Here is a 27,445-nt window from a genome sequence, read left to right as displayed (position 1 = left end):
GAAGGACCTTCCTCCTGTTGTCGCTCTTCGGATGCGGGGGACGGCGGCGAGGGCGTGGTTGGTCGATCGGAGGTGGCGTTTGGGAGCGTAGAAGTTGAGGCGGCTGTTGAGGTATCCTGGGCCTTGGTTGAGTAGGGCTTTGTGTGCGTGGGTGAGGAGCCGGAAGGTGATTCTTTTGTTGATCGGGAGCCAGTGCAGGTCTCTCAGGTGTCTGGAGATGTGGCTACGTCTGGGGACGTCGAGGATGAGTCTCGCCGAGGCGTTCTGGATCCGCTGGAGTCTCTTCTGGAGCTTGGCGGTGGTTCCGGCGTAGAGGGCGTTGCCGTAGTCCAGACAGCTGGTGACGAGGGCCTGGGTGACCGTCTTCCTGGTTTCGGTGGGGATCCACCGGAAGATCTTACGTAGCATGCGCAGGATGTTGAAACAGGACGAGGAGACGGCGTTGACTTGTCTGGTCATGGAGAGGGAGGAGTCCAGGATGAAGCCCAGGTTGCGTGCGTGGTCTGTCGGTTTGGGTGCGGTGCCCAGGGCGGGGGGCCACCAGGAGTCGTCCCAGGCGGAGGGCGAGGAGCCCAGGATGAGGACTTCCGTCTTGTCTGAGTTCAGTTTCAGGCGGCTGGTTGTCATCCACTCGGCTACGTCTTTCATCCCTTCGTGAAGGTTGGCTCTGGCGGTGGCGGGGTCGTTGGTGAGGGAGAGAATCAGCTGGGTGTCGTCGGCATAGGAGATGATGTTGAGGTTGTGTTGACGTGCGATGGCCGCGAGGGGGCTCATGTAGACGTTGAAGAGGGTGGGGCTCACCGAGGATCCTTGAGGGACGCCGCAGATGACTCCGGTGGCTTCTGACTTGTACGGTGGTAGACGGACTCTGTGTTCTTCCGTCGAGGAAGGAGATGATCCATTCCAGTGCCTTCTCGTGGATTCCGACGTTGCTGAGGCGCTGCACTAGGGTGCGGTGGCAGACAGTGTCGAAAGCCACGGAGAGGTCTAGGAGGATGAGGGCCGCTGTTTCTCCGTTGTCCATCAGGGCTCGGATGTCATCAGTGGCAGCGAGGAGGGCGGTCTCGGTGCTGTGGTTGGCTCGGAAGCCAGACTGTGAGGGGTCGAGGGATCCATTCGTCTCGAGGAAGGTGGCCAGCTGTTTGTTGACGATCTTCTCGATGACTTTGGCTGGAAACGGGAGGAGCGAGATGGGGCGGTAGTTCTGGAGTTCGGTGGGGTCCGCTGTAGGTTTCTTGAGTAGGGCGCTGAGTTCGGCGTGCTTCCAGCTCTCCGGGAAGGTGGCGGTGTCGAATGAGGTGTTGATGATGTCCCGCAGGTGGGGTGCGATGACAGCGTCGGCCTTGTTGAAGACGTGGTGAGGGCAGGGGTCGGTTGGAGATCCGGAGTGGATGGAGTTCATCGTGCGGACGGTGTCTTCGGTGCTGATCGGCGTCCAGGCGCGGAGGGTGGTGGTGGGGGGCGGTGGTTCGGTCGTGGCGTGCGTCGGTTGAGTGCTGAAGCTGTTGTGTATGTCCGCGATCTTGTTGTGGAAGTAGGAGGCGAGGGAATTGCAGAGGTCTTGCGAAGGGGTGATGTCGTTGTTTCCGGCGTTGGGGTTGGAGAGCTCTTTCACGATGTTGAAGAGTTCCTTGCCGTTGTGTGCGTTGTTGTCCAGTCGGTCCTTGAATGCAGTTTTCTTGGTGGCGCGGATCAGTTGGTGGTGCTTCCGGGTGGCAAGCTTGAGGGTGGTCATGTTGTCCGGAGTTGGTTCCCTTCTCCAGACTTTCTCGAGGGCTCTGCAGTTCTTCTTGGAACTCATGAGTTCGTCGGTGAACCATGGAGCCTTCTTGCTGCCGGGTCTGTTGGGCGGGGTCCTCCGTGGGGCGAGTTCGTCCGCGCAGTTGCTGATCCACTTCGTGAGGTTGTCGGCGGCCTGGCTGGGGTTCGCTGAGCTGGCGGGAGGGTGCTGGCTCAGGGAAGCGGCGAGCTGGTCGGCTGTGATCTTGTTCCAGCTTCTTCGAGCAGCCTGTTGCTGGTGGTGGTGGATCGTTGTTCTTCTGAAGGTGAAGTGGACGCAGCTGTGGTCCGTCCAGTGGAGTCCGGTGGTGTGGCTGAAGGTGATGTCTTTGCTGGATGAGAAGACAGCGTCGAGTGTGTGTCTGGCGAGGTGGGTGGGGGTGGACACCAGCTGCTTGAGACCGAGGTTGGCGAGGTTGTCGAGCAGGGTGGTGGTGTTGCGGTCGTTGTTGTTCTCCAGGTGGAAGTTGATGTCCCCCAGGAGGATGTAGTCGGTGGAGGGGAGGGCGTGCGGGCTGATGAAGTAGGCGATGTCCTCGCTGAATTGTGTGCGTGGTCCCGGGGGTCGGTAGATCAGGGCCTTCATGTGCCAGCGTGTATGCCAACAGTATGCAGGAAGCAAACAGACCGAGCAGGCGTAAAACCATCAAGACCGGAACATCGGATCCATCCTAAAACATTAAGATCATATCCTGAATGACGGAAATCTTCTGAGGAAGCGGGAAAGGCCGACTCAGAGTAGTTTCAAGTACCGGCCCTATGAACAGGTTTACGCTGTAAGGGAACCAGGTGCGATTTGGGCACATTTATCAAAAACCCAAGTTGAATAACAGTAGTGTTGTTACTTGCTGATGATGCAGGACCATTTCTGGTGCTTTGGCTTTGAGCAGCCAGTCATCCAGATAGGGGAATACAGGAATCCCCGATCTTCAGAGATGAGCTGCCACCACCACCACCTTCGTGAAGACTTGAGGTGCGGAAGTAAGACCGAAAGGAAGGACCGCAAACTGATAATGAATAGATCCCACCGTAAAATGGAGATACTTCCAAAGAGACTTCAGGATAGGATTGTGAAAATACGCATCCTGCAAATCGATCAACACCATCCAGTCTTCCTGCTGCAGCGCCAGAAGAACATGAGCTAGGGTCAACATCTTGAACCTTTCCTGTTTGAGGTAAAAATTCAAAATCCTGAGGTCTACGATCGGCCGCAAATAACCTTCCTTCTTGGGAATCAGAAAATACCGGGAGTAGCACTACTGACCTCTTTCCTGCTCTGGAACAATCTCTGTCATTCAGCCCTGGTACATTTCGTGTACACAGTTGAAAGAAAACGTTTTTGTTACACAGGCGATTTTTAAGGAATATTTTAAAGTTTGGAAAATCGACAGAAGAATTTCTGGTAAAAACCAGACAATGGATTCCTTTGGAGGAAAATTGAGTTAGCAGTAAATCACGGTTATAATTACTTTTCAGGTTCAGTGCTGGGCTCAAAGATACAGCACAGGGATCTCTCCTGATAACAGGTGAGTAATTTTGTTTTCGTTGATCGGCTGATTTTTTTGTGAATATTTTACAGTTGCAAAACTCGACACTTAGAAGAACTTTCAAGTGAAACCCAGCCAATGTTACCCTGGGGAGAAAATCAAGTTATCGATCTTTGGGTAAGTATTCGGCTGGCAGAGTTAAGGTTCTGGGAGTAGACTCAGGGGTCTCCCAGGGTCAGGGAAGAACAGTTGTTACACCCTCAGCGGCACAGTGGTAGCCCGGTGCAGAGTGAGTAGGCCCAATGTTATCCTATAGAGGATAGGGGGCCTTTGGTTGGTGGCTGCTAGCAGGCAGACCACCTGGCTGTGGTAGCTGAGCTCCTGGTCACTTACACAGGGCAAGTAGGATAGGGTAGTTGCTGCACTTCCAGTGGTACTCGGGCGGCTGGGTGCAGGGTGCTTTTGGGCCTTCGGGCACCCAATGTTATTCAATGGGAAAGCTGGAAGTTGAACAAAGGCTGCAGGCTCGTGGACGGAGATTCTTCAGGTGGGACCACCACTTCGAGAGGTAAGTTGGGATCTTGGAGGATAGGTAGACACCCAGAGGTTGGGCCCAGGGAGCCGCGGGGCGCGGGGGTGTCTTGATGTTGGGAAATCTTATCCTCTGCTGGTCGCGGTTGGAGGGGTTCCGTGTTGTGAGGTTGCAGGCATCGTCAGGATCGTCGAGAAGGGTCCTTGGGTGCTGGATTCTTGGTCAGAGTCGCAGGGGGGACGTCCTAGTGGTCTTTGTCCACTCAGGCAAGGGCCGGGCTCGGCGGGTGCAGAGTGTGCTGGATTCGCGGTTCCTGGCTGGCACCAGGGGTTGTTGTTGTTTGAACAGAACCACTGCTTATGGGAGTCCCAGTCTTTAGATGAGCAAGGCAGTCAGGTCCTCCGGGGTTTTTGAGGTTGCTGACCACTAGAGACGCCAAGGTTTAAAAGGAGCAGGTTCGAGGGTCGACAGGCCTGTAGTGTAGTTCCTATATTCCCAATAGGCTCTGCGCATTGGAATAATATATCCTATAGATTAGACGTAGGACTTTGGTCAACTAGGTCTCTATCGAATATATTAGACTTAATTGTGAGTGCCAGCTAGCTCACAGGTCACTAGAAACTTTCTTGAATAAACAAGAAGGGATTTGTTTCTGACAACCGCATAAACATGACAACTTTGTTTCCCAAGAATAGGAAATGAATCTCTAGAGTCGCGGAAACAATAGATAGGTATTTCAGTCAGTCAGTCGTGCATGCTTCGTTTCACCAGAGATGTAGAGAAATAGAAAGACGGGCGTTTTCAATAAAAGTATTTATTGAACAGTCTTCTTTCTCATACAGATGAAATGAACCGCTACAATCGTAATACTGGTTGCAAAGTACAATGCGTACAGTACGAAGAGTATTATAAAATAATACTGTAAAAGCATGGTATGGTTTCTAAGCCATACAAATTAACATACATAAATAACAATGACTAAAAAGTACTCAACTGATGCTTCTAAAATACGCCTACCCCGATGTACCTAACCTAGATCTAGTACGAGGGAAGAAGTAAGTGAGGTGTAGCTTAGCTTTAGTATTCTTTTCCAAGAATCTATCTAAGATTTCTCTTAGGGTCTAATCAGCTCCGTACCTTGGTTTCGAATGAAGGAGGTCTTGTATCTCTCTCTCAGGACTCGATTTCCCAACAACCCGCAAGGGTAGCTTGGAAACACTGGAGCTGGATTTCTCGGCAGTAGAAGACAGTGTCTCTCTGGAGGGTCGGCTTCCTCCTGCACTTGCTGCTGCGAGTTGCGTCGGGCAAGTAGATAGTCGAACTGCTTCAAACCACTGTGTGTTTGCTAGGGCAAGTGTGGGCATATTTATACCTTGAAGGTGCCGAGTTAGACGTAAGGTTGGACATAATAATAACGTCATCAAAGAGCCTCAGTTCTTTGGAAACTCCATGAGTTCTTGGATAAATCAATATTCAAGCAGGGGGAAGTTCCTGACTGCTGAAGGCGGGTTTTTCCAAGAAATCGTTGTAGATTTTCGGAACTAGTGGTAGTAGCCATGCCGTATTAGGACTGCATGAGCAATATGGTTATGATTTCTATGAATACATAAGGATATGGTGATTCATACCTATATAAGGGCATGAATCGGGAAAACTACACTAGGGCCCTAAAATGCTATACAACACCCAATCCACTTATTATGATCGACATTACTAAACTATAAGCATCTAAAACATAACTAAAGCATGTGTTTACGATCCCACCAAAAAATACATAAATGCATCTGAAAATGGTTGTACACATACAAGAAGTATTTGTACTGCACGCATTTTAAAGGCAATAGCTGTCATTCAAAGCATATTTAACGACATTTGAAATGCTATCTGAATGAACCATTAAATTGACATTTATAAAATGGCTCTAGGTTCACAGAAGAAAAAGGTTGAGACCATTCCATAGCAGAATATATAGACTGTTATTGTTTTTGAGGACAAGGCCAAACATTGTCAAACATTGTCTTTAGGAACGATTGTTAATTGTTCTCTAAGAATAGTTCTACTTTAAGCAGATTACTTTGTGCCAAAAAAAGGTGTCAATTTCGGAAAAAGTTAAATCAATTAGTAGAAAAATAGAGTTCCAAAGTTAGAAGCTTTGTTTTTGAAAAATGAAGGTCGAATTCAGAGTTCTTGGAACGCAGTGTGCTAATTTCAAAAGTTATTCTCGATGTCAGGAGAAAACATCAATCGTCTAAGCTGGCAAGGAAATCGTCTACCACAGTAGGTGAAAGCTGAACCACTTCATTAAGAAGATCAATTGTGCATAGACTCCCCCCACACGAGGTCCGAGATGGTGGAAGGCGTCTGCTCTCCGTAACGGCTACTGCTCAGCGTTTATGCGGAGGAAAACGGGGCATCTTTGCAGGAGCGCTTTTCGAGGCTTTGTCGGCGTTTAAACTACTCTGGCTGCGGTGCGGTGGACAGGCGCGAATGGCGCGAATGGTGCCTCACTGGACAGCTTGTAAGCTGAACAGCCGGGCTGGCTGTGGGCTGTAAATGGAGCAGAGCAAGTTGAGAACGACACGCTGTTCCTGAGCCGGCAGTCAGCGGTCGATGGCCCCCCCTTGAATACTCTGGAGGGAGCTGTCTGTTGAGAGGCAAGGACTGGGAAATTACGTTTGGAATATCACTGCTTATCGGAGTATTCCCAGAGAAAACGGAAGGAGCAGAGGAGCAACTCTATTCTGGTCTACACAGGCAATTGTAAGTCCTGTATAAAACTTTCTTTTTTTGAAGGAGCCCAGGGGTCAAGGGTCTCTTTTGCTGAGTGATAAGGGGTGTTTCTGCTTGAACTCCGTAATAACTCTGCAAAACTCTGTAAGGAGGAAAAAAAAGGAAAGAGAAAAGGAGGAAAAAGAGGGGGAAATCTGCGAATCCTTGAATAATTGAGCCGCTGTTTGGAGCCTCGTGACCTGTGGGTGGGGCTCGGGGAGAGAAGTGTGCTGGTGACTCCCTCGCTGTCGCCGTCGCGGCTGGGCTTTGCTCCACCCCCCCCTCCTGCATCCTACCTCTGACTACCTGCGGGTGTCCGGCCGGGCTTGGCTCCGCCGGCCCCGCTGGGGACTACATCGCCCAGGATCCCTCTTCCCAGGACGACCCTTCACCGCGCGCCAGGAGGCGCATATAACCACGCCTGGTTCCTCGCCTCGCGGGTCACGCCGGGCTAAGCCCGGGCAAAGGGCGGGCCCTCTGTGGCCCTCAGAGGCACGAGGAGGACGGGACGGGGCCATCCTCTTGGTTCTCTGTTGGGAGGAGGTAACGACAGACACTAGATTTATTTTTTGTTTTCTATCCTTTGACATTGCCCTACCTCAAGGACATCTTCACTACTGATCCGTATGATTTGTTGACACTTATATTGTTATACCCAAACCACACTATGATTGACAAGGGGGATAATATAGATAGCACAACTTTCTCGTGGTTAGATGAGTTAAACAACTTGTGTAAAACCTCTCATACTGTAGTGGAATCACCGCTTCCTGCTGTAAGCTTCTGTGCATTGCCTGAAACTGGTAGCCCCTTGCAACCCCTCCCACTACCCATAAAAGTCAATACTGAAAACATCCAAAGGTCTCCATTTACTCAGTTCTCATCCGCTAATAGGAATTGTAATGGGGTTAATAACATCGGGAACCAATCAAAAAACCAAAAATTGTGCTTAAGCCCCACAGTTCCAGCTAGTAACTCTGCCACGACTCTTGAGGCCGTCGAGAATTTAGTCGGTTTAACATCTCCCATACAACCGTGTTTATTATCCCTTATTGAACAACTGGCCAGTTCTATTATTTCTCCATTAATGGAAAAAATAAACGCACTAGGGGACAGGCTGACTGAAATGGAGGAAACTATCAAGTTTAACCTGCTAGCCAACAAATGTTCTGTAACATCAAATAGTTCCCATTCATCTCCTCCTCCCAAAGACCCTAAGCCAGTCATGCAAGATAAAAGGGTTCCATTACAAACAATAGCCCCTAAAGCACCAGCCCCAACAGCTCTCAAAACCTCTCCCAAACCCGTCCTTCCGCAACGTGTTGCCCGTAGACCACAGAGTAACAAAGTTCTCCCTATGCAACTCCCACCGGAGGCAGCTCCTTTTGTGTGTGTCCTAGCGGGAGTACCAGCTCTTACGCCGGGAAAAACCGAGAGACAACACGACCTGCTGAATAAAGTTAAATTTTGGCTGACAAAAAACAGACCTTTGCCACCGAACCTCGAGGGCACAATAATGAGTGTTAGAAGGGTGGGTTGGCTGGGTTCCCTCCCCAAAAATATTGCTGGCGACCTAGTACTCATTAGATTTAGGCAAAGACACATCGTCCCATACCTGCGTCTCTATGCACCCCAAGTGGAAAATGGCCCAATCTCCGTATGTGATTTGCATGATTTTTACCCCAGATCGCCGCACATCCCCTCACCTAGTCCAAAGGCAGGGTGCTATATGTAAACTGGTAGAGGACATTGTGTATGGAGCGGCCCTAGCCTTCCGAGTTATATCTGACATGAACTGTTGTTTTACAGTCCCAATTCTTGGAACCCCGATTAATTGTTGTTTGATTTGACCTTAACTTGTGAAAAGTACACTATAATTAATTAAGATATTCTTTCCCACAGGTTGGATAAAAGTTTTCCTCATCTGTTAGCTTTTATGTGTTATGACTGTATGACGTACGTCTCCTTGATAACATTTAATTAGAGTTTTTTTAAACAAATCCTTTGGTTAATTACAACCAAATAGTTTCCATCTAAAACATGGTTTATGATGTGATCTTGTATTATGTAATTTATGTATTGTGTTTTCTTCTTTTAACGTATTAATTGTATTTTTGTGATGTCTTTTATGGTGAATTTTACCGAAATAAAGACGTATGAAACGGAAAATGAACGATTGTTAATTGTTCTCTAAGAATAGTTCTACTTTAAGCAGATTACGTTGTGCCAAAAAAAGGTGTCAATTTCGGAAAAAGTTAAATCAATTAGTAGAAAAATAGAGTTCCAAAGTTAGAAGCTTTGTTTTTGAAAAATGAAGGTCGAATTCAGAGTTCTTGGAACGCAGTGTGCTAATTTCAAAAGTTATTCTCGATGTCAGGAGAAAACATCAATCGTCTAAGCTGGCAAGGAAATCGTCTACCACAGTAGGTGAAAGCTGAACCACTTCATTAAGAAGATCAATTGTGCATAGATGAGAATCATCGCCGTCAGAGTCAACCGCATTAGCAACGTTCACAGTAGATGGTACCTGTGTGCCTGTTAGTCCACGTATCTCACTGGCAGTAGCTTGCGTCTGTGAGACCTCAATGAATGCAGTCATCATGATTGGTAGCCGTTGGGGACAACACAATGCATGAGCAGTTACCGGACCCAGTAATGCATCAACATCCGTTGGCAGTGCTGATGGAGGTGTCAAACAAACATCTTACACGCATTCCTCTCCACAAAGCAGGCATCAGAGAACAGGTAAGATGCAATCTTGCCAGATTGGTCTGAACGAAAGTAACCATGTGGTATTCAGATCTCTCAAACGAGCCAAGCTAAGAATCTGTGTTATTCGGTCACGATACTGCATCGCCAGAAGATCATTTTCCATGGTAATCTGGGTATCGCTGGTGACTGAACCTGCCATATCGAAGCAGGAGAAATAAAAATACTATCCCTGCTACGAGTCCCAACACGAGAGGCAGGCCGCCGAACACAGAGTGCACGAAATTTGGAAAAATGCCTAGGACTGCTTCAAAGTTTGCTAACAGTCCAGAAAAAACTGCCTGAAATACATGTACAATACCACTGGTATCAGACATGTTTAAGATACGACCTAACATTTTTGTGAAATGTATTGGGCAGTTTGTTGATAATAAGGCATGTATGTCTGCATAGGACCTTGCAACTTGCAGATCATACGTCTCTTTGGACGAGGTCAGTGGCACAGTTTTTTGTAAAAGAATGGCTTTCATTCTGCTTAAAGTATCAATTCGAATAGAAGAGATGTTCAGTGAAGGCCCTAGCGGCGACTCCCCGTCTGTCTTGCTTTTAGGAAACAATACTTGCATACAACAAGTGACCCTGGCTGGCACACTAACTAGATAGGCTGTACCTGGCATCATTCCACAACAGCTGTGATCGTTCAACATTATGTAGCTACCATTGGAAAGCTGCCTAAAAATTGGATTTATCACTGCTGTCGGGGAACCGTGCATGAGGCAAGAAAGGTTATTTGAAGAACCCTCACAGGCTCCATGTAAATTAATACCTTGACACAAAAGTGTACCGCTTAGTGAATGTTTGCAATTGTTCTCACTAGGAAATATTTAATTTCCCCCACTCCAACATGTGTGAGTGTATGGTGAATCCCAGGTCGACAATGTATTCTTTACCCAACCTTTCATACAGGCCTGCTGGTATGTATTTTAAGCAATACTGAAACTGGAAAATCGTCACTGGAATCGTGATGGTGCCATGTATTATCCATTCTATGGCCGGTTTCTCAGAAACGGTTAATACTAATCTTTCGAGTTTTTCTATGCTCAGCACCGTATAGTCTGCTCCCCTCTATGCCAAAGAGATTTGTTTATCTGTAAGGTTAAATGCAGAAAACAATGACGTGGTGTTGATTAGATGTCATGGCACGTAGCCTGAGCGGAGATTTTGTAACGTCCAGCCTAGCAGCATTATAGAACGTAATTGACACTAACCATGTTGTAACATAAGCAAATCTTGTTCCATTATGTCTATAGCAGAGGATACTATGCTGTTCAAAGAATAAATTCTGGAGGACAGAGTTGTTAACCCGTTGTCCACTACAGAGAGAGCTTTCTCTAAATGAATACGATCAATTTCTCGTATTTTTTCTGCAGTTTCTATTTAGGAGATTTTCCAAGCTTCATTATAAGCAGCGTATATACCGGCGTATATGAAACGTTTATGACGTTGTTTACGAGGTCCCAGTAGGAATTCTCTTAAATCAACGCCATCTTTAAGTGAAGATAAGTGTTGTTTTATTCCTGGAAGTGAGGATTTCTGTAGCCATTCTAGGCACAGTTTTCCTACACTGTATGTTGTTACTATCCCTGGATGTAGTCTCTGGATATATCTTGGCTCTGGCCTGGTTACTGTAAACCCTTGTGTTTTGTTCAGGAATCGATCTTGAAAGGTATTCGTGTCTGAGGGCCAGATCAACCATTTTTTCTAATCAGAATTAGTTCTGTTTTGTTGTAAAATGTAGTTTACGTCTACCTCTGCATCTGTAGTAAACATTACTATCAGTTGTGGGTTTATGTATGGACGGTTTGTTTAAATCCTTTATCTTGGCTAGGCCAAGACAAGATGTCTGTTGAATAGTGTCATTTAAAAACTTTATTAGTTCTGGGATAAAGCAGGCTTTGAATAAGACTTCTAAACCTTGCACCTGCCATTCTTTTGTGCCCCAGACAATTTTTGTCTCAATGTTGTTTTTCCAAAAGTCAAAGCCTAATGTAGACAGCTGAGCATGAAAGGTCGCAGAATAAATTTGCTTAGTATTGGTCAACATACTTTTCATTTCTGTCTTATTAACATTTTTGAAGTAAAAAGTTCCTGGATTGGTGTCATTGAAGCCTGAAAAGTATGGAAATTGTGTTCAAAATGTTTTCGAGCTGCCCTTTGGCGGTGTTGAACAATGTTCCCATTGATTATAAGTATATAAACATTTCTAGGATTTGCAGATTTGTGCAAATAATGATGGCCATAATGATTAAAACAATACATTTGTTCATAATCTGATGAACCTTCTAAGTACTCATGTTTTGTGAATTTTGCTGTCATTTCTAAGTCTGCCATCATATTATTAGCAGTCTCAAAGTCCCAATCATCAGAAAATGTGCTCGGTGAAACAAAGTCACTGAAAGAAACCTTAAATTGATGTAGAATCTTCAACAGTTCTACCGGGCCATAGATGTCATAATCAGTTCTGTCCCATGCTATACCACCTGGTATAGGAACGGCTGTGATGTTCACTGATGACAAGTCTCTTTTTTCACGATGAGATGATGTGTGGCTTCAGGAGCAAGTTGATATTCTTACTTGCTGTGTCCATTGTACTGTATTTTCCATCAATCAGCTGTCCCAAACTTTGAACGAGAATGAGCCACAGTAGGAGAAAAAGTACACCTAACACAATCCAAAATTCAACCCATGGTGAAACCAGGTATGTTTTGTCAATTTGATGAAAGAGTTCTGTAATTTTTTCTATGACAGTTTTACTTGCTGGCTTTGTTTCTGGTTTGCTGGGATCCTCAGAAAATGTATCAAAGTTGATGAAATAGCCAGAGGCAGTTCTGTCAATTGTTGGGATCGCATCCGGATTTTTTTTAACTCGCTGTGGCTGCTTAATCCTTTGCCATGTCGGTATAGTCAGAAGTTATATCATTGTGAACAGGTGTTTCTTGACGAACTGATATTTGGCTTTCAAGAGGCACAAGTTCCATGGCTTTGTTGCATAGTCCTTCTTTTCTCACTGCAGGTTCATCAAAGGTGATAAGTCTTTCAGTTTGAGCCTCTTGAATTGTAGCAAGATTTGGTCGTCTGCTACAACTTTGGAGTCCACTGGGCCTACTACTTATTATCGGCCACATGATGTGGTTTGACCAGGTCGATGGACACGACCCTGTTCTCCTTTTTTCCAGCACGCGGCGTCAGTAACACTGATCTTGTTCCGTGGATAGCTAAGACAGGTACTGGTTTTCTGTAGGAAGGCCCAAACTCCTTCACCGCGATCTTTTCCCTACTAGATCCCCAATCTTTGGAATCCAGACAGGCCTTGCTGGGACAGGTGGTTTTTCTTCAGTGGTCCTTGGCTTTTGTGTTGTGTTGCTCAGACTTCTTGTTTAATTTAAGTCCTGTAAAACAGCCAAACGATCTTTGATATCAAAGGGTTTTTGTTCCATCACTGAAGTGTGACGATCAAGATCCTGGATGAGCATTCTTGTACCAAAATGTATTTCATATGGAGTGATTCCACCAAGAGAATTTCTTGGCAGATTATTAAGACTACGTTGAACACTTATTAGATGTTTGACCCACCCATCACCCGAACCTAATACCCTGGCTGTTATAGATTGCTTTATGACACTTTTTTTCTTTCCACTACCGCATTTCCCTCAGGGTGGAATGGACTGGAGTACTGCAATGCAACGCCCAAACTGGCCATAGCCTCCTTGTAAGCTCGAGAGCTAACCGCAGGACCCTGGTCAGAATGTAGTGTGTCAATTGCGTATGTGCCGATAAAGGCTCGCAAATCTTTTATAATAGTTTGTGCGTCAGCCGAGCGCTGAGGCCACATCCAAATGAATCTGTCTTAATAGTTGTGGGACCGCATACGTCCATTATGACGTATGCGTGTAGAAAGTCTAATGCTGCCTCACAAAGGTGTCTGGACTGGGCTGGCTACACTGTAGTCAGGTATCTGGTGGATTTCAAAACTATGCTCTTTGGAACAGACATTGCAGTTAATTCCAAATTCGTAAATCTGAGCAATCATCCCTGGCCACCAGTACATCTTGTCAGGATCCGCCACGTTACTCCTCGGGGCTGTGCTGAGAGACCTCTACCCACACCCACGCAACCACCCTGCGGCCCGATATATGTCAAAGGCTCACAGGATGATTCCGCGAACGCGGGAAAGGAAGGGGACAGCGGGGAGGGAGATCTGAAATGACAAAAGACAGGGTGATTAGCTTCACACCCCTCCCTATCTACTCTATAACACTAGATCTCTAGCATCGCTGTAACACCCCTTTCACATCACCACTACATCATACCTGAAAAGGAAAAAAGCATAATCTTGACATACAGGAGAGGGAGGTGAGGTCCTATTTGTGGCCGCTAGCAGCTAAAAGGAACAAGAAAGGAGCATAAGATTACATGACCTTCTCAATCAGTGCTTATGCTTCTACCACCCCTCACATACCGTTTTATGTCACTGTTCTGCTTTGCGCCACTCCTTCCGTGTACCTAGGTACCCCCCTGTTCGTTCCTCCCCTGCACCGTAAATAAAACACAAAGAGGTTGTCCACACACAAAATAAGAAGCAATGTTCTGCAGGTTCAATGCACCTTTTTTGTCCTGTTGTTTCCCCGCAGCCACAAATCATATAATGTTACACATGAAAGAGTTTCCAACCATCGGACTAGAGATAACACTTCTCTCTTCGGCTGAATCCAAGTTTGTCTCACAGGGTTGAGACTACTGTAGCGTTATTACCCCACCAAAGCATCACAATCCAAAATACACAAATGATTCTTGAGGAGTTTTGGTCCCCAAACCAACGAAGTTCAAAGAAAGGCTTCCACACTGGTTTTCCCCGCATGAGAACGCATCCGCGATTCTCTGCAAAACGGGGAAAACGAACACCAGTACCTCGAAGACTCAGGGGTACTAACACACACCGCCGTGTGCGTCGTTAAACAGGGAACCCAGCGCGAGATCCGCTTGTCCCAGGGGCCGTGTGCCTCCAGCCGGCAAACACAAGGAAAGCTCCTTACTCACGGTTGCTCCGACACCAACGTCTTCTCACGAACTCGGCTAACGCTCTGCGAATTATCAGCTCCGTGCCCCCTTGGTTCCTTGTTTAAATTGTCGAGGCTGCGCCGCTGACGTCCTGCGCGGCGTAACCCATGGCCCTCTGGGGTTTGTGGGTCCAATGTCCGGGATCGCCGTCTACCACGCATTGCGCGGACAGCGTCCCACTATGCCCGATTCCTGACACATCTCTTGTAATTCTTTTAGAGATTTGGAGATCCCTCGAAGTATCAGTCCCTCTCCCATATGTGCTTCTTGTATAAAAGCATCTCTGCGCTTCCTGTTTGGTATTACTCTGTCCCCCACTCCAGGGATTTGAGCAAAAGGAACGCAGTTTGCATCAATTATGTATGTATATTTGAGTGGATAGTTTAGAGGTAACGCAGCTCCGCTGCCTTTGCTTGTGGCATAGACAGCTAACATTGTTTCACCATCTATTTCTATTTTTGAATCAGTGATTGCAGCTAAGGAAGATGTTTGCACAGCTGCCTTTGCGGCTTCATCAGCCAATGAATTCCCTGCAACGTGAACGCCATCAAGCTGATGACTCAGTGTATGGATCACGTGAGTCTTTTGTAGTTCTTTCTGTATTAGAACTACTTGTTCCCAAATATTTATGCTTGATTGTGCCACCTTTTGCGTCTTTGAAACCGTTTTGAAACCAGTTCTACAAGTATTCATTGTAAGATTGGACTCAGAAATACGAATCGCACACTATGAGTGTGGGGAATTCGCGATCGGTATTTTCAAGCGCCATCTTGAATGCTTGGAGTTAAGCTCACTGAGCTGTACAGTCTCCTAGTGATTGAGTTTTTGTGACCATAGGTCTGAATTTACCTTCGCGCTAGCGACCTTTAATAATAGCAGGCTGTGCTGATCCATCTGTATAAGTTATACATCCGTAATGTTCTAGAGGCAGAATCTCAGCGAGCAGAGGACATTCGTGTTCGTATTGTAGAAATTCTTGAGTTTTCAAGTAGGGGTCAAAAACATATTCAACGTCTGTTGCAGCAAGATAATTAACCCATTGTATCCATCTTGGATGTAAAGCTTTAGCATTTGGAATGCTCGTTTTGTCACTGCCTCTAAGGCAGGTACAAGCGTAACGATCATTATGCGTTTTCCCTGTGCGAGGGCTCTCTCTTTTGCTACCGCAGTTTGAACCGCTGTCAGAATTTTTTCTGTTGAAGTCAATTTCATTTCAGCTTGTGTGTACAAGTGTGATTTATAAGCTATTGGTACCTTTTCACCTTCATTAAAGGTTAGGTATATGAATCCGCATCTCCCTGGGATGATTCGAATTACAAGATTGCACACGTTGTCGCGTGTTTGCAACTGTGTTTTTGCTAACATGTCTGTTTGTACTGAACGCAAAATTTCTGTGTGTTTTTGAGTCCAATCAGTTGGTTTGAAATCAGGTTTGATTAGTTCGTAGAGAGGTTTAACCCTTTCTGCGTAATTTAGAATGTACGTTCTTCCGAAATTGAGGAAACCTAGAATTGACTACGTTTTTCAGAGTTTTTGGAGGTTGGAGCAGCACACATTTTTCTAAAAGGTTTGCTGCCAGGCTTTTGCCTTCACTTGATAGCTCGTATCCTAAGTACTGGACATTGAGATGGGCAATTCGTGATTTCTTAAAATTGAATTTGTACCCTTCAGAAGCGAACCCAAGTATTATGGTGTTCAGTCTTTTCAAGTGCACATCCAAGTCATCTTCTGTAAGACAGATGTCATCGACATAAGATAATGCCTCATCATCATACATTTGTAGTAACTCTGTTACTCTGGCTGAAAATAACCCTGGACTATTCTTGAATCCTTGGGGGAGACGGCAAAATTGTCGCTGTGTCCCCATTATTGAGAAAGCGGTCAAATACCTTTTTTCAGGTGCAATGTTTTGACAGAAGAAACCATTAGAAGTATCTAATGTGGTTTTATACTTTTTGCGCACAATGTTATTCATCAGTGCTGCACTGTGTGCATTTTGTACTGCAAAAGTTTTGCAACAAGAGTTTAAATGTCTGTAGTCCAAAACTAGATGATACGTATTGTCTGGTTTGGGACAGGAAACAAAGGATTGTTCATTGACGAGGTGCATGTTTCAATCACCCCTTGGTATTCAAGTTGATCTAAGATCTCCCTGACCTGTTTTTTTGCTTCCTATTTAACAGGATACTGCCTTTGTGCAGTAGGTTGGTTTTTTAACTGGATTTTATGGTGAGGAGACTCCTCTTCCCATCCTACATGATTTTTATACAATGCTGGAGCCTGGGATACTGCCCATTTTCTGGCATATGTCTATTTTTTATGAATTGGAATATGATTTGAGAAGGCGAGCATAATGATGTCTTCGCCATGTGGGCACTTCCTGACAAATTCAGGTGGCCAGTCTTTTTCAGCTAGAAGAATGTTATAACCCTTAGAGAGCTTCTCCCAAAAGAGCACTTTTATTTTCCTAGTTATGTTCCCCTCCATCCAAAGTATTCCTTCATATAACTTATGGGGTACACTAACCCTGCTGTCGGCAGTTTCAACTTGAATGCATTCATTCAAGTCCACTGTCTCCAGATGATCCTTCAGGATCTTGCGAGCTATGGTAACCTCTGCTGCGCTGTCCAGCATTGTCTGGGCCCACTCTCCGTTCTTGAGTTGTGTCCTCAAGATCCTCGGCATGTCTGATTTTTAGACTTGCTACCTTCTTTTTGGTGAATTGGGTTTTCTTATTTTTCTGAACGTGCTGATCATCTTTGGACTTCACGCGTTCTTCCTTGTTTTCTGACCGTCCTCTTCCTTCCGATTTCTGCAAGGAAGTCTGAAAGGTACAAGAGGAACGAGTATCAGTATCTTGATATCTATCCGATTTTCTCAAATGATCCCTATTTTTGAGGTTATACCTCTTTTCAAAGGGCTCCTGTTGAGGAGACCTTCTTCTGGACTGAGAATGCTTCTCTTCAGGAAGCGTCTTTTTAGTGTTCTCCCATTTCTTTTTAGGAGTAGTTAGAAATATTTTTAATAAAAACTTTTTCAGGATTTTCTGTTAGTTGTGGTTTTACTGGTTTCCCACCCAAACTATCTCTACCTAGTTCTTCATAGGATTTTTCAATAATTCTAGCAAGTTCATACGGTTGCCCAGTAATATCAAGTTCTTTTAATTTTTGGCGGATTGCCACGGATGCTGCTTCACCTTTACTGTTAGCTAAAAGTATAGCCGAGACCTGTTTAAAATCTTTTAGTAATTTCATACCAAGATTCAAAGCAGGTTCTGATCCGTATTCATTCTGAATCTGTCTTAGGACGTCTGGTATTACCGCCATAGATGGAACACCATGTGTTTTGTGTAGATTGAAGCAAAGACTGTACCCCAAGTGTCGCAGTCCTCCACGTGTGGTGCAATCCCCATTGGTAAACAGATTGTTAAAATCCTGTCTTTCTCATGAGGTGTACTATCGGGAAATACTGCCTCGATTTGAGTAATTTTTTGGGCTAACCAGAACGGAATTTGTTCCTGTTTTGCGAGCAATTTACCAATGACTGATTGTATAGTCTGTGGTGTAATTTTGTTTGAGTTCCCCTGGTGAGGGGTGTGCTGTGGAATCCTTATAGCAGGTTGGACTGTTAAAGCCCACATGACATATTGAACCAACTGTCTATGTATTTTAATTAATTATTTTAGCTGAGCTAATAGTTCTGGACCTGTCATTCTTTCAATGTCAGGATGTGGTGTATAGCTGGCTAGTACTGCCATGTTGCTCCTGGTCTACCTAGTGGACCGAGCCTGGTAATGGGATTTGATGTTGTAGGGCGACTTTAAACCAGAGTTGATGCTCTTGGTAAGTTGATGGAATTTCAATGTCCTCGAAAGGAATGTATTCCACTGGTGGTTCCTCCACTTTGTAGTAGTGGAACTCATGTGTTACTGGATTTGCTGCAGGAAACAGAATCCATGAATAGAATACCTCTGTCTGCCGATATTCATGTGGCTCTATAACAAATATTACTCTACCACCTCTCGATGATACTCCATTATTTATAAGTTTGTAATTTATGGTTTTCCTTACATTTGCTGGGATGATTATAGCACCGGGTCATTTTTACTAAAACCTGTAGTGTCTAGGTTTTGTTTGATTGCTGCTGCTGCAGCCGCTCTTTCCTCGTCACTATCCGTCATTTTGTTGATTGAAATTTTGCAGAGCAAGTTTCAAGGAAACAAAGGTATGGTGCACAATATTTTTGGAACACTGTATCCTTCAACGTTGAAAAAACCAAAAACTAATATATAAGATTTTTCGTCCTACTCAGCTTATGGCGGATATTTGCCTTTTACCCACTCCAGACGTCTATTGGAGTATTTTACGGGAAAAAGGGGTCTGTGTGAAAAGCACGACTGAGTTACTCAAGTATCTAGCGTTAAATTAGTGCCTTACCAAACGTTGGGCGCCATGTATTGTAGTTCCTATATTTCCAATAGGCTCTGCGCACTGGAATAATATAACCTATAGATTAGACGTAGGACTTGGGTCGACTACGTCTCTATCAAATATATTAGACTTAATTGTGAGAGCCAGCTAGCTCACAGGTCACTAGAAACTTTCTCGAATAAGCAAGAAGGAATTCGTTTCTGACAACCGCATAAACATGACAACTTTGTTTCCCAAGAATAAGAAATGAATCTCTAGAGTCGCGGAAACAATAGATAGATATTTCACTCAGTCAATCGTGCATGCTTCGTTTCCCCAGAGATGTAGAGAAATAGAAAGACTGGCGTTTTCAATAAAAGTATTTATTGAACAGTCTTCTTTCTCATATAGAAGAAATGAACCCGTACAATCGTAATGCTGGTTGCAAAGTGCAATGCGTACAGTACGAAGAGTATTATAAAATAATACTGTAAAAGCATGGTATGGTTTCTAAGCCATACAAAATAACATACATAAATAACAATGACTAAAAAGTACTCAACTGGTGCTTCTAAAATACTGCAAACACAACAATGATGGACAGAATGTTGATCAATGTCACACATTTACCCCAGTCCAAAGATCTGGGCCCAAATCCATCGTTTTTCCACTCCACACCACCCTGGGTTAGACAATGGCGATATGCAAATCAGCGCTGACCCTGTGCCCCATGGGAACAGTCCAGTCCGAACTACAAAAGCCATGTCCTTCCCAGAACGGAAACAAGCATCCGAGGACCGGCCCGGTTTCGAGGTAACACCTCTCTTCAGCCCGGCTAGCTTGATTCCAGTGGTGTGGAGTAACTGGGACTCACGTCTGAGCATCCCCAGTACACTTAGAGCGGTAACTGCAAACACAACAATGATGGACAGAATGTGGATCAATGTCACACATTCACCCCAGTCCAAAGATCTGGGCCCAAATCCATCGTTTTTCCACTCCACACCACCCTGGGTTAGACAATGGCGATATGCAAATCAGCGCTGACCCTGTGCCCCATGGGAACAGTCCAGTCCGAACTACAAAAGCCATGTCCTTCCCAGAACGGAAACAAGCATCCGAGGACCGGCCCGGTTTCGAGGTAACACCTCTCTTCAGCCCGGCTAGCTTGATTCCAGTGGTGTCGAGTAACTGGGACTCACGTCTGAGCATCCCCAGTACACTTAGAGCGGTAACTGCAAACACAACAATGATGGACAGAATGTGGATCAATGTCACACATTCACCCCAGTCCAAAGATCTGGGCCCAAATCCATCGTTTTCCCACTCCACACCACCCTGGGTTAGACAATGGCGATATGCAAATCAGCGCTGACCCTGTGCCCCATGGGAACAGTCCAGTCCGAACTACAAAAGTTACCGCTCTAAAATACACCTACCCCGATGTACCCAACCTAGGTCTAGTAAGAGGGAAGAAGTAAGTGAGGTGTAGCTTAGTTTTAGTATTCTTTGCCAAGAATCTATCCAAGATTTCTCTTAGGGTCTAATTAGCTTCGTATCTTGGTTTAGAATGAAGGAGGTCTGGTATCTCTCTCTCAGGACTCGATTTCCCAACAACCCGCAAGGGTAGCTTGGAAACACTGGAGCTGGATTTCTTGGCAGGAGAAAAGACAGCGTCTCTCTCAAGTGTGTCTGCTGGAGGGTCGGCTCCCTTCAGCACTTGCTGCTGCGAGCTGCGTCGGGCAAGTAGATAGTCGAACTGCTCCAAACCATCGTGTGTTTGCTAGGGCAAGTGTGGGCATATTTATACATTGAAGGTGCCGAGTTTGACGTAAGGTTGGACATAATAATAACGTCATCAATGAGTCTCAGTTCTTTGGAAACTTCATGAGTTCTTGGATAAATCAATATTCAAGCAGGGGGAAGTTCCTGACTGCTGAAGGCGGGTTGTTCCAAGAAATCGTTGTAGATTTTCGGAACTAGTGGAAGTAGCCATGCCGTATTAGGACTGCATGAGCTATGTCTTAATATGGTTATGATTTCTATGCCTATATAAGGATATGGTGATTTATACCTATATAAGGGCATGAATCGGGAAACACACTAGGGTCCTAAAATGCTATACAACAGGCCGGTAAGGCTGGGGCCAAATAAGTTGGTGTCTTCCTCTTTTTAGCGGCTGCAGGGCAGGTCTTCTTGTTCCTTGTTCTTTCTTGTTTCGTAATCTGGATCTGAGGAAGGAAGGTTCAGGGAGCCCCTAAGTACTAAATTTAGGGACGTTACAGGTAGGGCAAGGGCAGGGACCAATGGGTCCCTGTCCTGGGGGAGGGGGGGGGGGGGGAGTACACTCCCTATCCTGCCACTCTCCAGTAGGTGGGGGGCAGGAGCCTAGCTCTGATTGGGTAGGGCTCCCCATCCTCAAGACGGCGGTAGCCCGGAGTTGTGCTTTACCTCGCCTCTCCCACCTTAGGGGTGGGGTTGGCAGAGGCTGACACACCCCCTTTCCTCACTTAGGGTTTCGCGCCTGTCTTCGCACCAGAGTGGGAGTCAGAACCGGTGGGGGCCAGTTGCTGAGTACAGCAAGTGGCCTGGAGAAGCTCACAAAGGCGGCATTGCCTTTGAAGCTTCCACTGCCCATCCTGGGGGAGCAGGCTTGGCACCTCGTCCCAGGATGTGCATTGTTTCAGGCCCCTGATAGCGGCAAGCTCTTGAATCGAGGGTCCAGAAACATGTCTGGTGGTGGCAGCCTCTGTAGCCACGCAGTCAGGACATTGGGAGTTGGTTAGGTTTCAGGGGGTATCTCTAAGATGCCCTCTATCGACCATTTGGCATTAAATCCCACACTGGCATCAGTGTGGTTTTATTGTGCTGAGAAGTTTGACATCAAACTTCTCAGTCTTCAGTATGGTGCTGTGGAGTTTGTAATGTCAACCTCCCAGCACCATATACTCTGAATGGCATCACTGCACTTACAGTGCCCAGGAATGGCCATGGGTAGTGTAGGGGCACAGGGCCATGGGTAGTGTAGGGGCACAGGGCTCATGCACCTGTGCCCACACAACTGGCATAGTGCACCCAGCTAGAGGGGTGACTGAGGTATGCCAGGGCAGTGTGTTTGTGGGCATGGCACACAGGGATGTGTGCCATGTCGACTCTGTTTAGTTCTGCACCAAGACACTCAGCCTCCCAAGGCAGTGTGTGTGTGTCAGGGTACAGGGCCCCTAAGGGTGGCACAATAAGTGCTGCAGCCCTTAGAGATCTTCTCTGGTCACAGTTCCCTGGGTACCTAGGGTACCATTTACCAGGGACTGACATGTGGCCAGAGATGCCAATTGGGTTTAGGTTTCAACACAGTTTTAGGGAAGGAACACAGGCCCCGGGCACCTGGTTGACAGGAGCCCAGGGCACACTCAGTCAAAGTACATCAGCAATTCAGCAAAAAGTGGGGGCATACCATGTAAGAAAGATGGCACTTTCTCACACTATGTAGCACACGAAGCTGCACTAGGCGAATCAGGCCCGAATGGCTCTCTCTCTAGGATTTTGGACCGCCACACCCCACTCCTTATCGCCGGTCTTCATCCATGCTTTCCTCCAGTGGGTGAGGGGATCTGGTGAGTTATTCGTGATTTTTTTTATAAATGAGAGAGACTGCTTCCATTGGAATAGGGTAAAGAAGCAATCGGTCTTCCATAGTGAGTAGTCCGGTAGCTTCTCACCTTCGGGTAAAAGGCAATGCAGAGCGTTTTAAGTTGCAAATATCGGAATGTCTCCCACTGGGTTAGGTCATATTCCTTTTGTAATATTTCGAAGGTTAATAGCGAGCCCCCTCTCCATACGTCACCTAGTTTATCTATGCCAATTATGTGCCACCTTACATGACTACGTAGCTTCTTAACTTCTCTCAAATTATCGCTCTCCCATACGAATATGCTACGTACCAGTATGCATCTGTTCTTGGCATGTAGGGCTGCTGACATTCATATCTATTGCATTAGATCAACGCCTAGTGTTTGGTCCGGATGATTGCACATTGTTGTCCTGGAGAAGTCTTCGAAGTATCACGGGATAGGTGGCTCCTCCCCTGGACTACAGTGCGCATGGGCATCCTCTCCATCCTCAGATTGTTTTTCACCATTGTGGCAGAGATGGAGTGTAATACAGTGAGTGATGTCCATGCTAAATAGAAATTCTGAATGCTACAGCTGCAACAGGCGCCGGGGAGGAGGGTGGGCGATATGAATGTCAGCAGCCCTACATGCCAAGAACAGATGCATACTGGTAAGTAGCATATTCGGTTTGAGGCATGTGGGCTGCTGAATTCATATCTATTGCATAGAATACATATCAGTCCCTCCATTAGCGGTGGCCGCCTGTGCCAGCTGCAGCAGTTTGAAAAAGGGTTTTGAGAACAGCCTTTCCTACAGCTGCCTGCTGTCTAGAGTGTACATCTACGCAGTAGTGTTTCGTAAATGTATGAATAGTGGACCATGTGGCTGCTCTACATATCTCCTCTAGTGGAATGTTCTCTAGGAAAGCCATGGATGCTCCTAACTTGCGTGTGGAGTGTGCACGTGGAGGAATCGTTAAAGTGCGTTTAGCTTTTTCTTAGCAAATTTGTATACACTTAACGATCCATCTGGCTATTCCTGATTTTGAAATGAGATTGCCTTTATGCTGTGGAGCGAAGGCGACGAACAGTTGTTTCGTTTTTCTGAAATCTTTAGTTCTGTCTATATAATACATGAGGGCCCTTTTCACATCTAATGTGTGTAGGCATCTCTCTGCAACATTTTCTGGATTTGGGTAGAAAACCGGCAATTCTATGGTTTGGTTCATGTGGAACTGCGAAATCACCTTAGGCAGAAAAGTGGGATTTGTACGTAAAACAACTCTGTTTGGGTGAACCTGTATGAATGGCTCTTGAATGGTTAGCGCCTGGAGTTCACTAACTCTTCTGAGTGAGGTAATGGCTACGAGGAAAGCCACTTTCCAGGTTAATAACTGAATCTCACATGAATGTAGAGGTTCAAAGGGTGGCCCCATGAGTCTTGTGAGAACCAGGTTGAGGTTCCAGACTGGTGAAGGTGGAAGTCTTGGAGGGATAACTCTCTTGAGTCCCTCAAGAAAGGCTTTAATTGCAGGTACTCTGAATAGGGATAGGTGCTGCCTGTTTTGCAGGTAGGCCGCTACTGCGGATAGATGTATGCAGATGGAACTGTAAGCCAGATTACATCTGTATAAATGCAACAGATAACAAATAATGTTCTGAATAGATGCATCTAGTGGGTTAATGTCATTATTGTTGCAGTATATGACAAACCTTTTCCATTTCGCCGCATAACATGCTCTAGTCGTGGGTCTTCTTGCCTCTTTTATGATATTCATGCAGTCTGGAGGCAAGTTGAGGTATTCAAATTCTAGGACCTCAGGAGCCAGATCGCCAGGTTGAGCTGTTGCGGATCTGGGTGCTGAATTGCGCCATGGCTCTGCGTCAAAAGTCTGGGTGTTAGTTGCAGCCTTTGATGAGGCACCACGGAAAGTTCCACGAGCGTGGTGTACCATGGTTGGCGTGCCCACGTTGGAGCAACCAGGATGAGTATCATCGAGTGCTGCCTCAGTTTGCATGCCACTAGCGGAATCAATGGCGCTGGGGGAAAAGCGTACGCAAACTTGCCTGACCAGTTCATCCATATCGCATTGCCCTGCGACTGCGGATGTGGGAACCTGGCGGCGAAGCTTCGGCATTTTGCGTTTTCCCTTGTGGCGAATAGGTCTATCTCTGGATGACCCCACTGATGGAAGTACGGCTGGAGTACTGATGGATGTATCTCCCACTCGTGCATCTGGTGGCTGTGCCTGCTGAGCAGGTCCGCCATTTGGTTGTCCTTGCCTGGGAGGTGTTCCGCCATGAGGAACATGTTCCTCTGAATGGTTCACTTCCACAAGCTCTGAGCCAGGTGAGACAACTGTGGAGAGTGTGTTCCTCCCTGCTTCTGTATGTAGTACATGGCAGTCATGTTGTCCGTCCGGATCAACACGACTTTGTTGCACAGATGTACTTTGAAGGCTTTCAGTGCCATGAAGATTGCCATCAGCTCTAGAAGGTTGATGTGCATCTTCTTCTGCTGTGTCGTCCATAGTCCCTGCACTGTGTAATGGAGTACATGAGCTCCCCATCCCTGGAGAGATGCGTCCGTTGTCAGTATTACCTGTGGTACAGGCTCTTGGAAAGGTCGGCCCTTGCAAAGGTTTTGTGGATTTCACCAATGCAGAGAGTTGTATGCCCGACCGCTCACCAACACTAGGTCTTTTAACAGCCCTTGAGCCTGGTTCCACTGACGTGCCAAGCACTCCTGAAGCGGTCGCATATGTAGTCTCGCATGCGGGACTATGAAGATGCAGGAGGCCATCATGCCTATCAACTGCATGAACACTTTTGCCTGAAGCGAGTGTTGAGGTCTGAATTTTTGTATCAGCAATTGCATGCTGTGTATCCGCACTGAATTTGGCTGAGCTTTGGCTGCCAGAGTGTCTATTGTTGCGCCCAGATACTGCCGTATGTGGGGGGGGGTTGAAGATGTGACTTGGGGTAATTTAGTGAGAATACGAGATCGTGAAGGAGGTGAATGGTGTGGGACACGTGTCTGGCACACAGCTGGGCCGACTTTGCTTGAATAAGCCAGTCGTCCAGATAAGGGTAGACATGTATGTGCTGTCTCCTTAGGTGTGCCGCCACTGTCGCCAGACACTTGGTGAATACTCTGGGTGCCGTCGTCACTCCGAAGGGGAGGACTTTGAACTGGTAGTGTTGATCCTGAATGGTGAACCTGAGATACTTTCTGTGGGAAGGGTGCATGGGAATGTGGAAGTACGCATCTTTGAGATCCAGTGTTGCGAGGAAATCTCCCCGACTTAAAAGCGGTAGAACTTGCTGTAAGGTGAGCATGTGAAAGTGCTCTGACAGAATGTATTGGTTCAGAGGCCGTAGGTCGAGTATGGGCCTGAGAGACCCGTCCTTTTTTGGAATCAAGAAGTACAGAGAGTACACCCCTGATCCTTGCTCCGCTAGAGGCACGAGCTCTATGGCTCCTTTTTGCAGCATACTGACGACCTCTTGCTGCAATAAGTGTAAGTGCTCTGCGGACATAGGACGGTGTCTTGGTGGAATGTCGGGTGGAGTGGCTGTAAGCTCTAGACAATACCCGTACTGTACAATATCTCGTACCCACCTGTCTGAGGTGATGGATTTCCATACAGACAGGAACTGTTGTAGTCTCCCCCCGACAGGTGTTAGATGGTCGGGGGCAGTGACAAGGCGTCACTGTTTGGTATTGGCAGAGGATCTGGAGTTGTTGTTTCCTCTTCCTCTGCCCTTGATGTTATTTCCTCTATATCCACCCCTGGGATTTTTATTGTAGGTGGATTGCGTACCTACCTTGTTATACTGCGTTTGTTGGGTGTTTTGGCCCCGTGAGGGTCCTCTGTTATTGGAGCGACGAAAGGAACCATCCCGAAACTGCTGACACTGCAGAGCTCCCATGGATTTAGCAGTTTCCGTGTCCTTTTTAATTTTTTGTAGGGTGGCATCAACTTCAGGGCCAAACAAGAAGTCAGTGTTAACTGGCTGATTAAGAATGGTGGTCTGTATTTCTGGTTTGAAACCAGATATCCTCAACCAAGCATGTCGTCTTAGCATGACGCTAGTGTTTATAGCCCTAGCTGCAGTGTCAGCTGTGTCTAGTGCACACTTGATGGAAGCGTTGGAGATCAGCTTCCCCTCCTGAACCAACAGCTCTGCTCCTTCCTTGAATTGTTCTGGGAGGTGCTGTAATAATGTCTCCAGAGTAGCGTAGTGTGACCTATCATATCTGGCCAGAACCGCCTGAGTATTAGCAATATGCCAGATGTTTGCAGCCTGTGCTGCCACTCTTTTGCCAGATGTTTCCAGTATCTTTGACTCTCTATCAGGCGGAGGCGCATCTCCCGTTGTCTGCGAGTTTGCCCTCTTTCTTGCATTTGCAACCACCATAGAGTCCACAGGCAATTGACCTTTAATATAGGTAGGATCCACAGGCGCCGGCCTATACTTCTTTTCTATCCTCGGGTTAACTACCCTTGCTCTAGTATTTTCTTTGAAAATGTCGTTGGCATGTTTAAGAACGCCCATGAGCATTGGTAGTGTCTTTACACTTCTTTCGGAAGTTGAGAACGTGTCCACAAGGAAGTCCACTTCCACAGTATCACTATGAAGATCAACGTCATGATTTAACACAGCTCTTTCAATCAGAGCGTTGAAAGCTGTAGTGTCTTCAGTTGGTGATGTTTTGACATTGTAGACAGTAGTATCAGGGTCATGTTGCGGGTTGCCTGGGTCAGCAGGGTCTGCCCATGGGTGGTTCTGATCATCACGACCAGTGTCCATCACATCGTCATCAGCATCATTATTATCGTCACATGCCCCTGCATCCGAGTATGTAGGGGAAAAGGATTGAGGCTCCTGCTCATATGTTTGCAACTGTTCGACCATCACTGGTGACGCAGGTGATCCCCTCTTTTTCTTAAGAGGAATCCTGAAAGACTCCATGGGTTTTTCTGGGACTATTTTCCTTTTGTATATAGTCAGTCTCCCCGTTTCCGAG

General features: G+C 46.3%; 1 protein-coding gene across 1 annotated transcript in view; it reads right to left on the bottom strand.

Annotated features, from left to right (window-relative positions):
- Positions 1-27,445, bottom strand: part of GAK (cyclin G associated kinase) — a 1,786,158-nt gene that overhangs the window by 1,046,153 nt on the left and 712,560 nt on the right. The gene's annotated exons all lie outside the window — the stretch shown is intronic.

The sequence above is a fragment of the Lissotriton helveticus genome, chromosome 2_1 (assembly GCF_964261635.1).
Source record: "Lissotriton helveticus chromosome 2_1, aLisHel1.1, whole genome shotgun sequence".
Lineage (NCBI taxonomy): Eukaryota > Metazoa > Chordata > Amphibia > Caudata > Salamandridae > Lissotriton > Lissotriton helveticus.
This window is presented reverse-complemented; position numbering and strand designations above follow the sequence as displayed.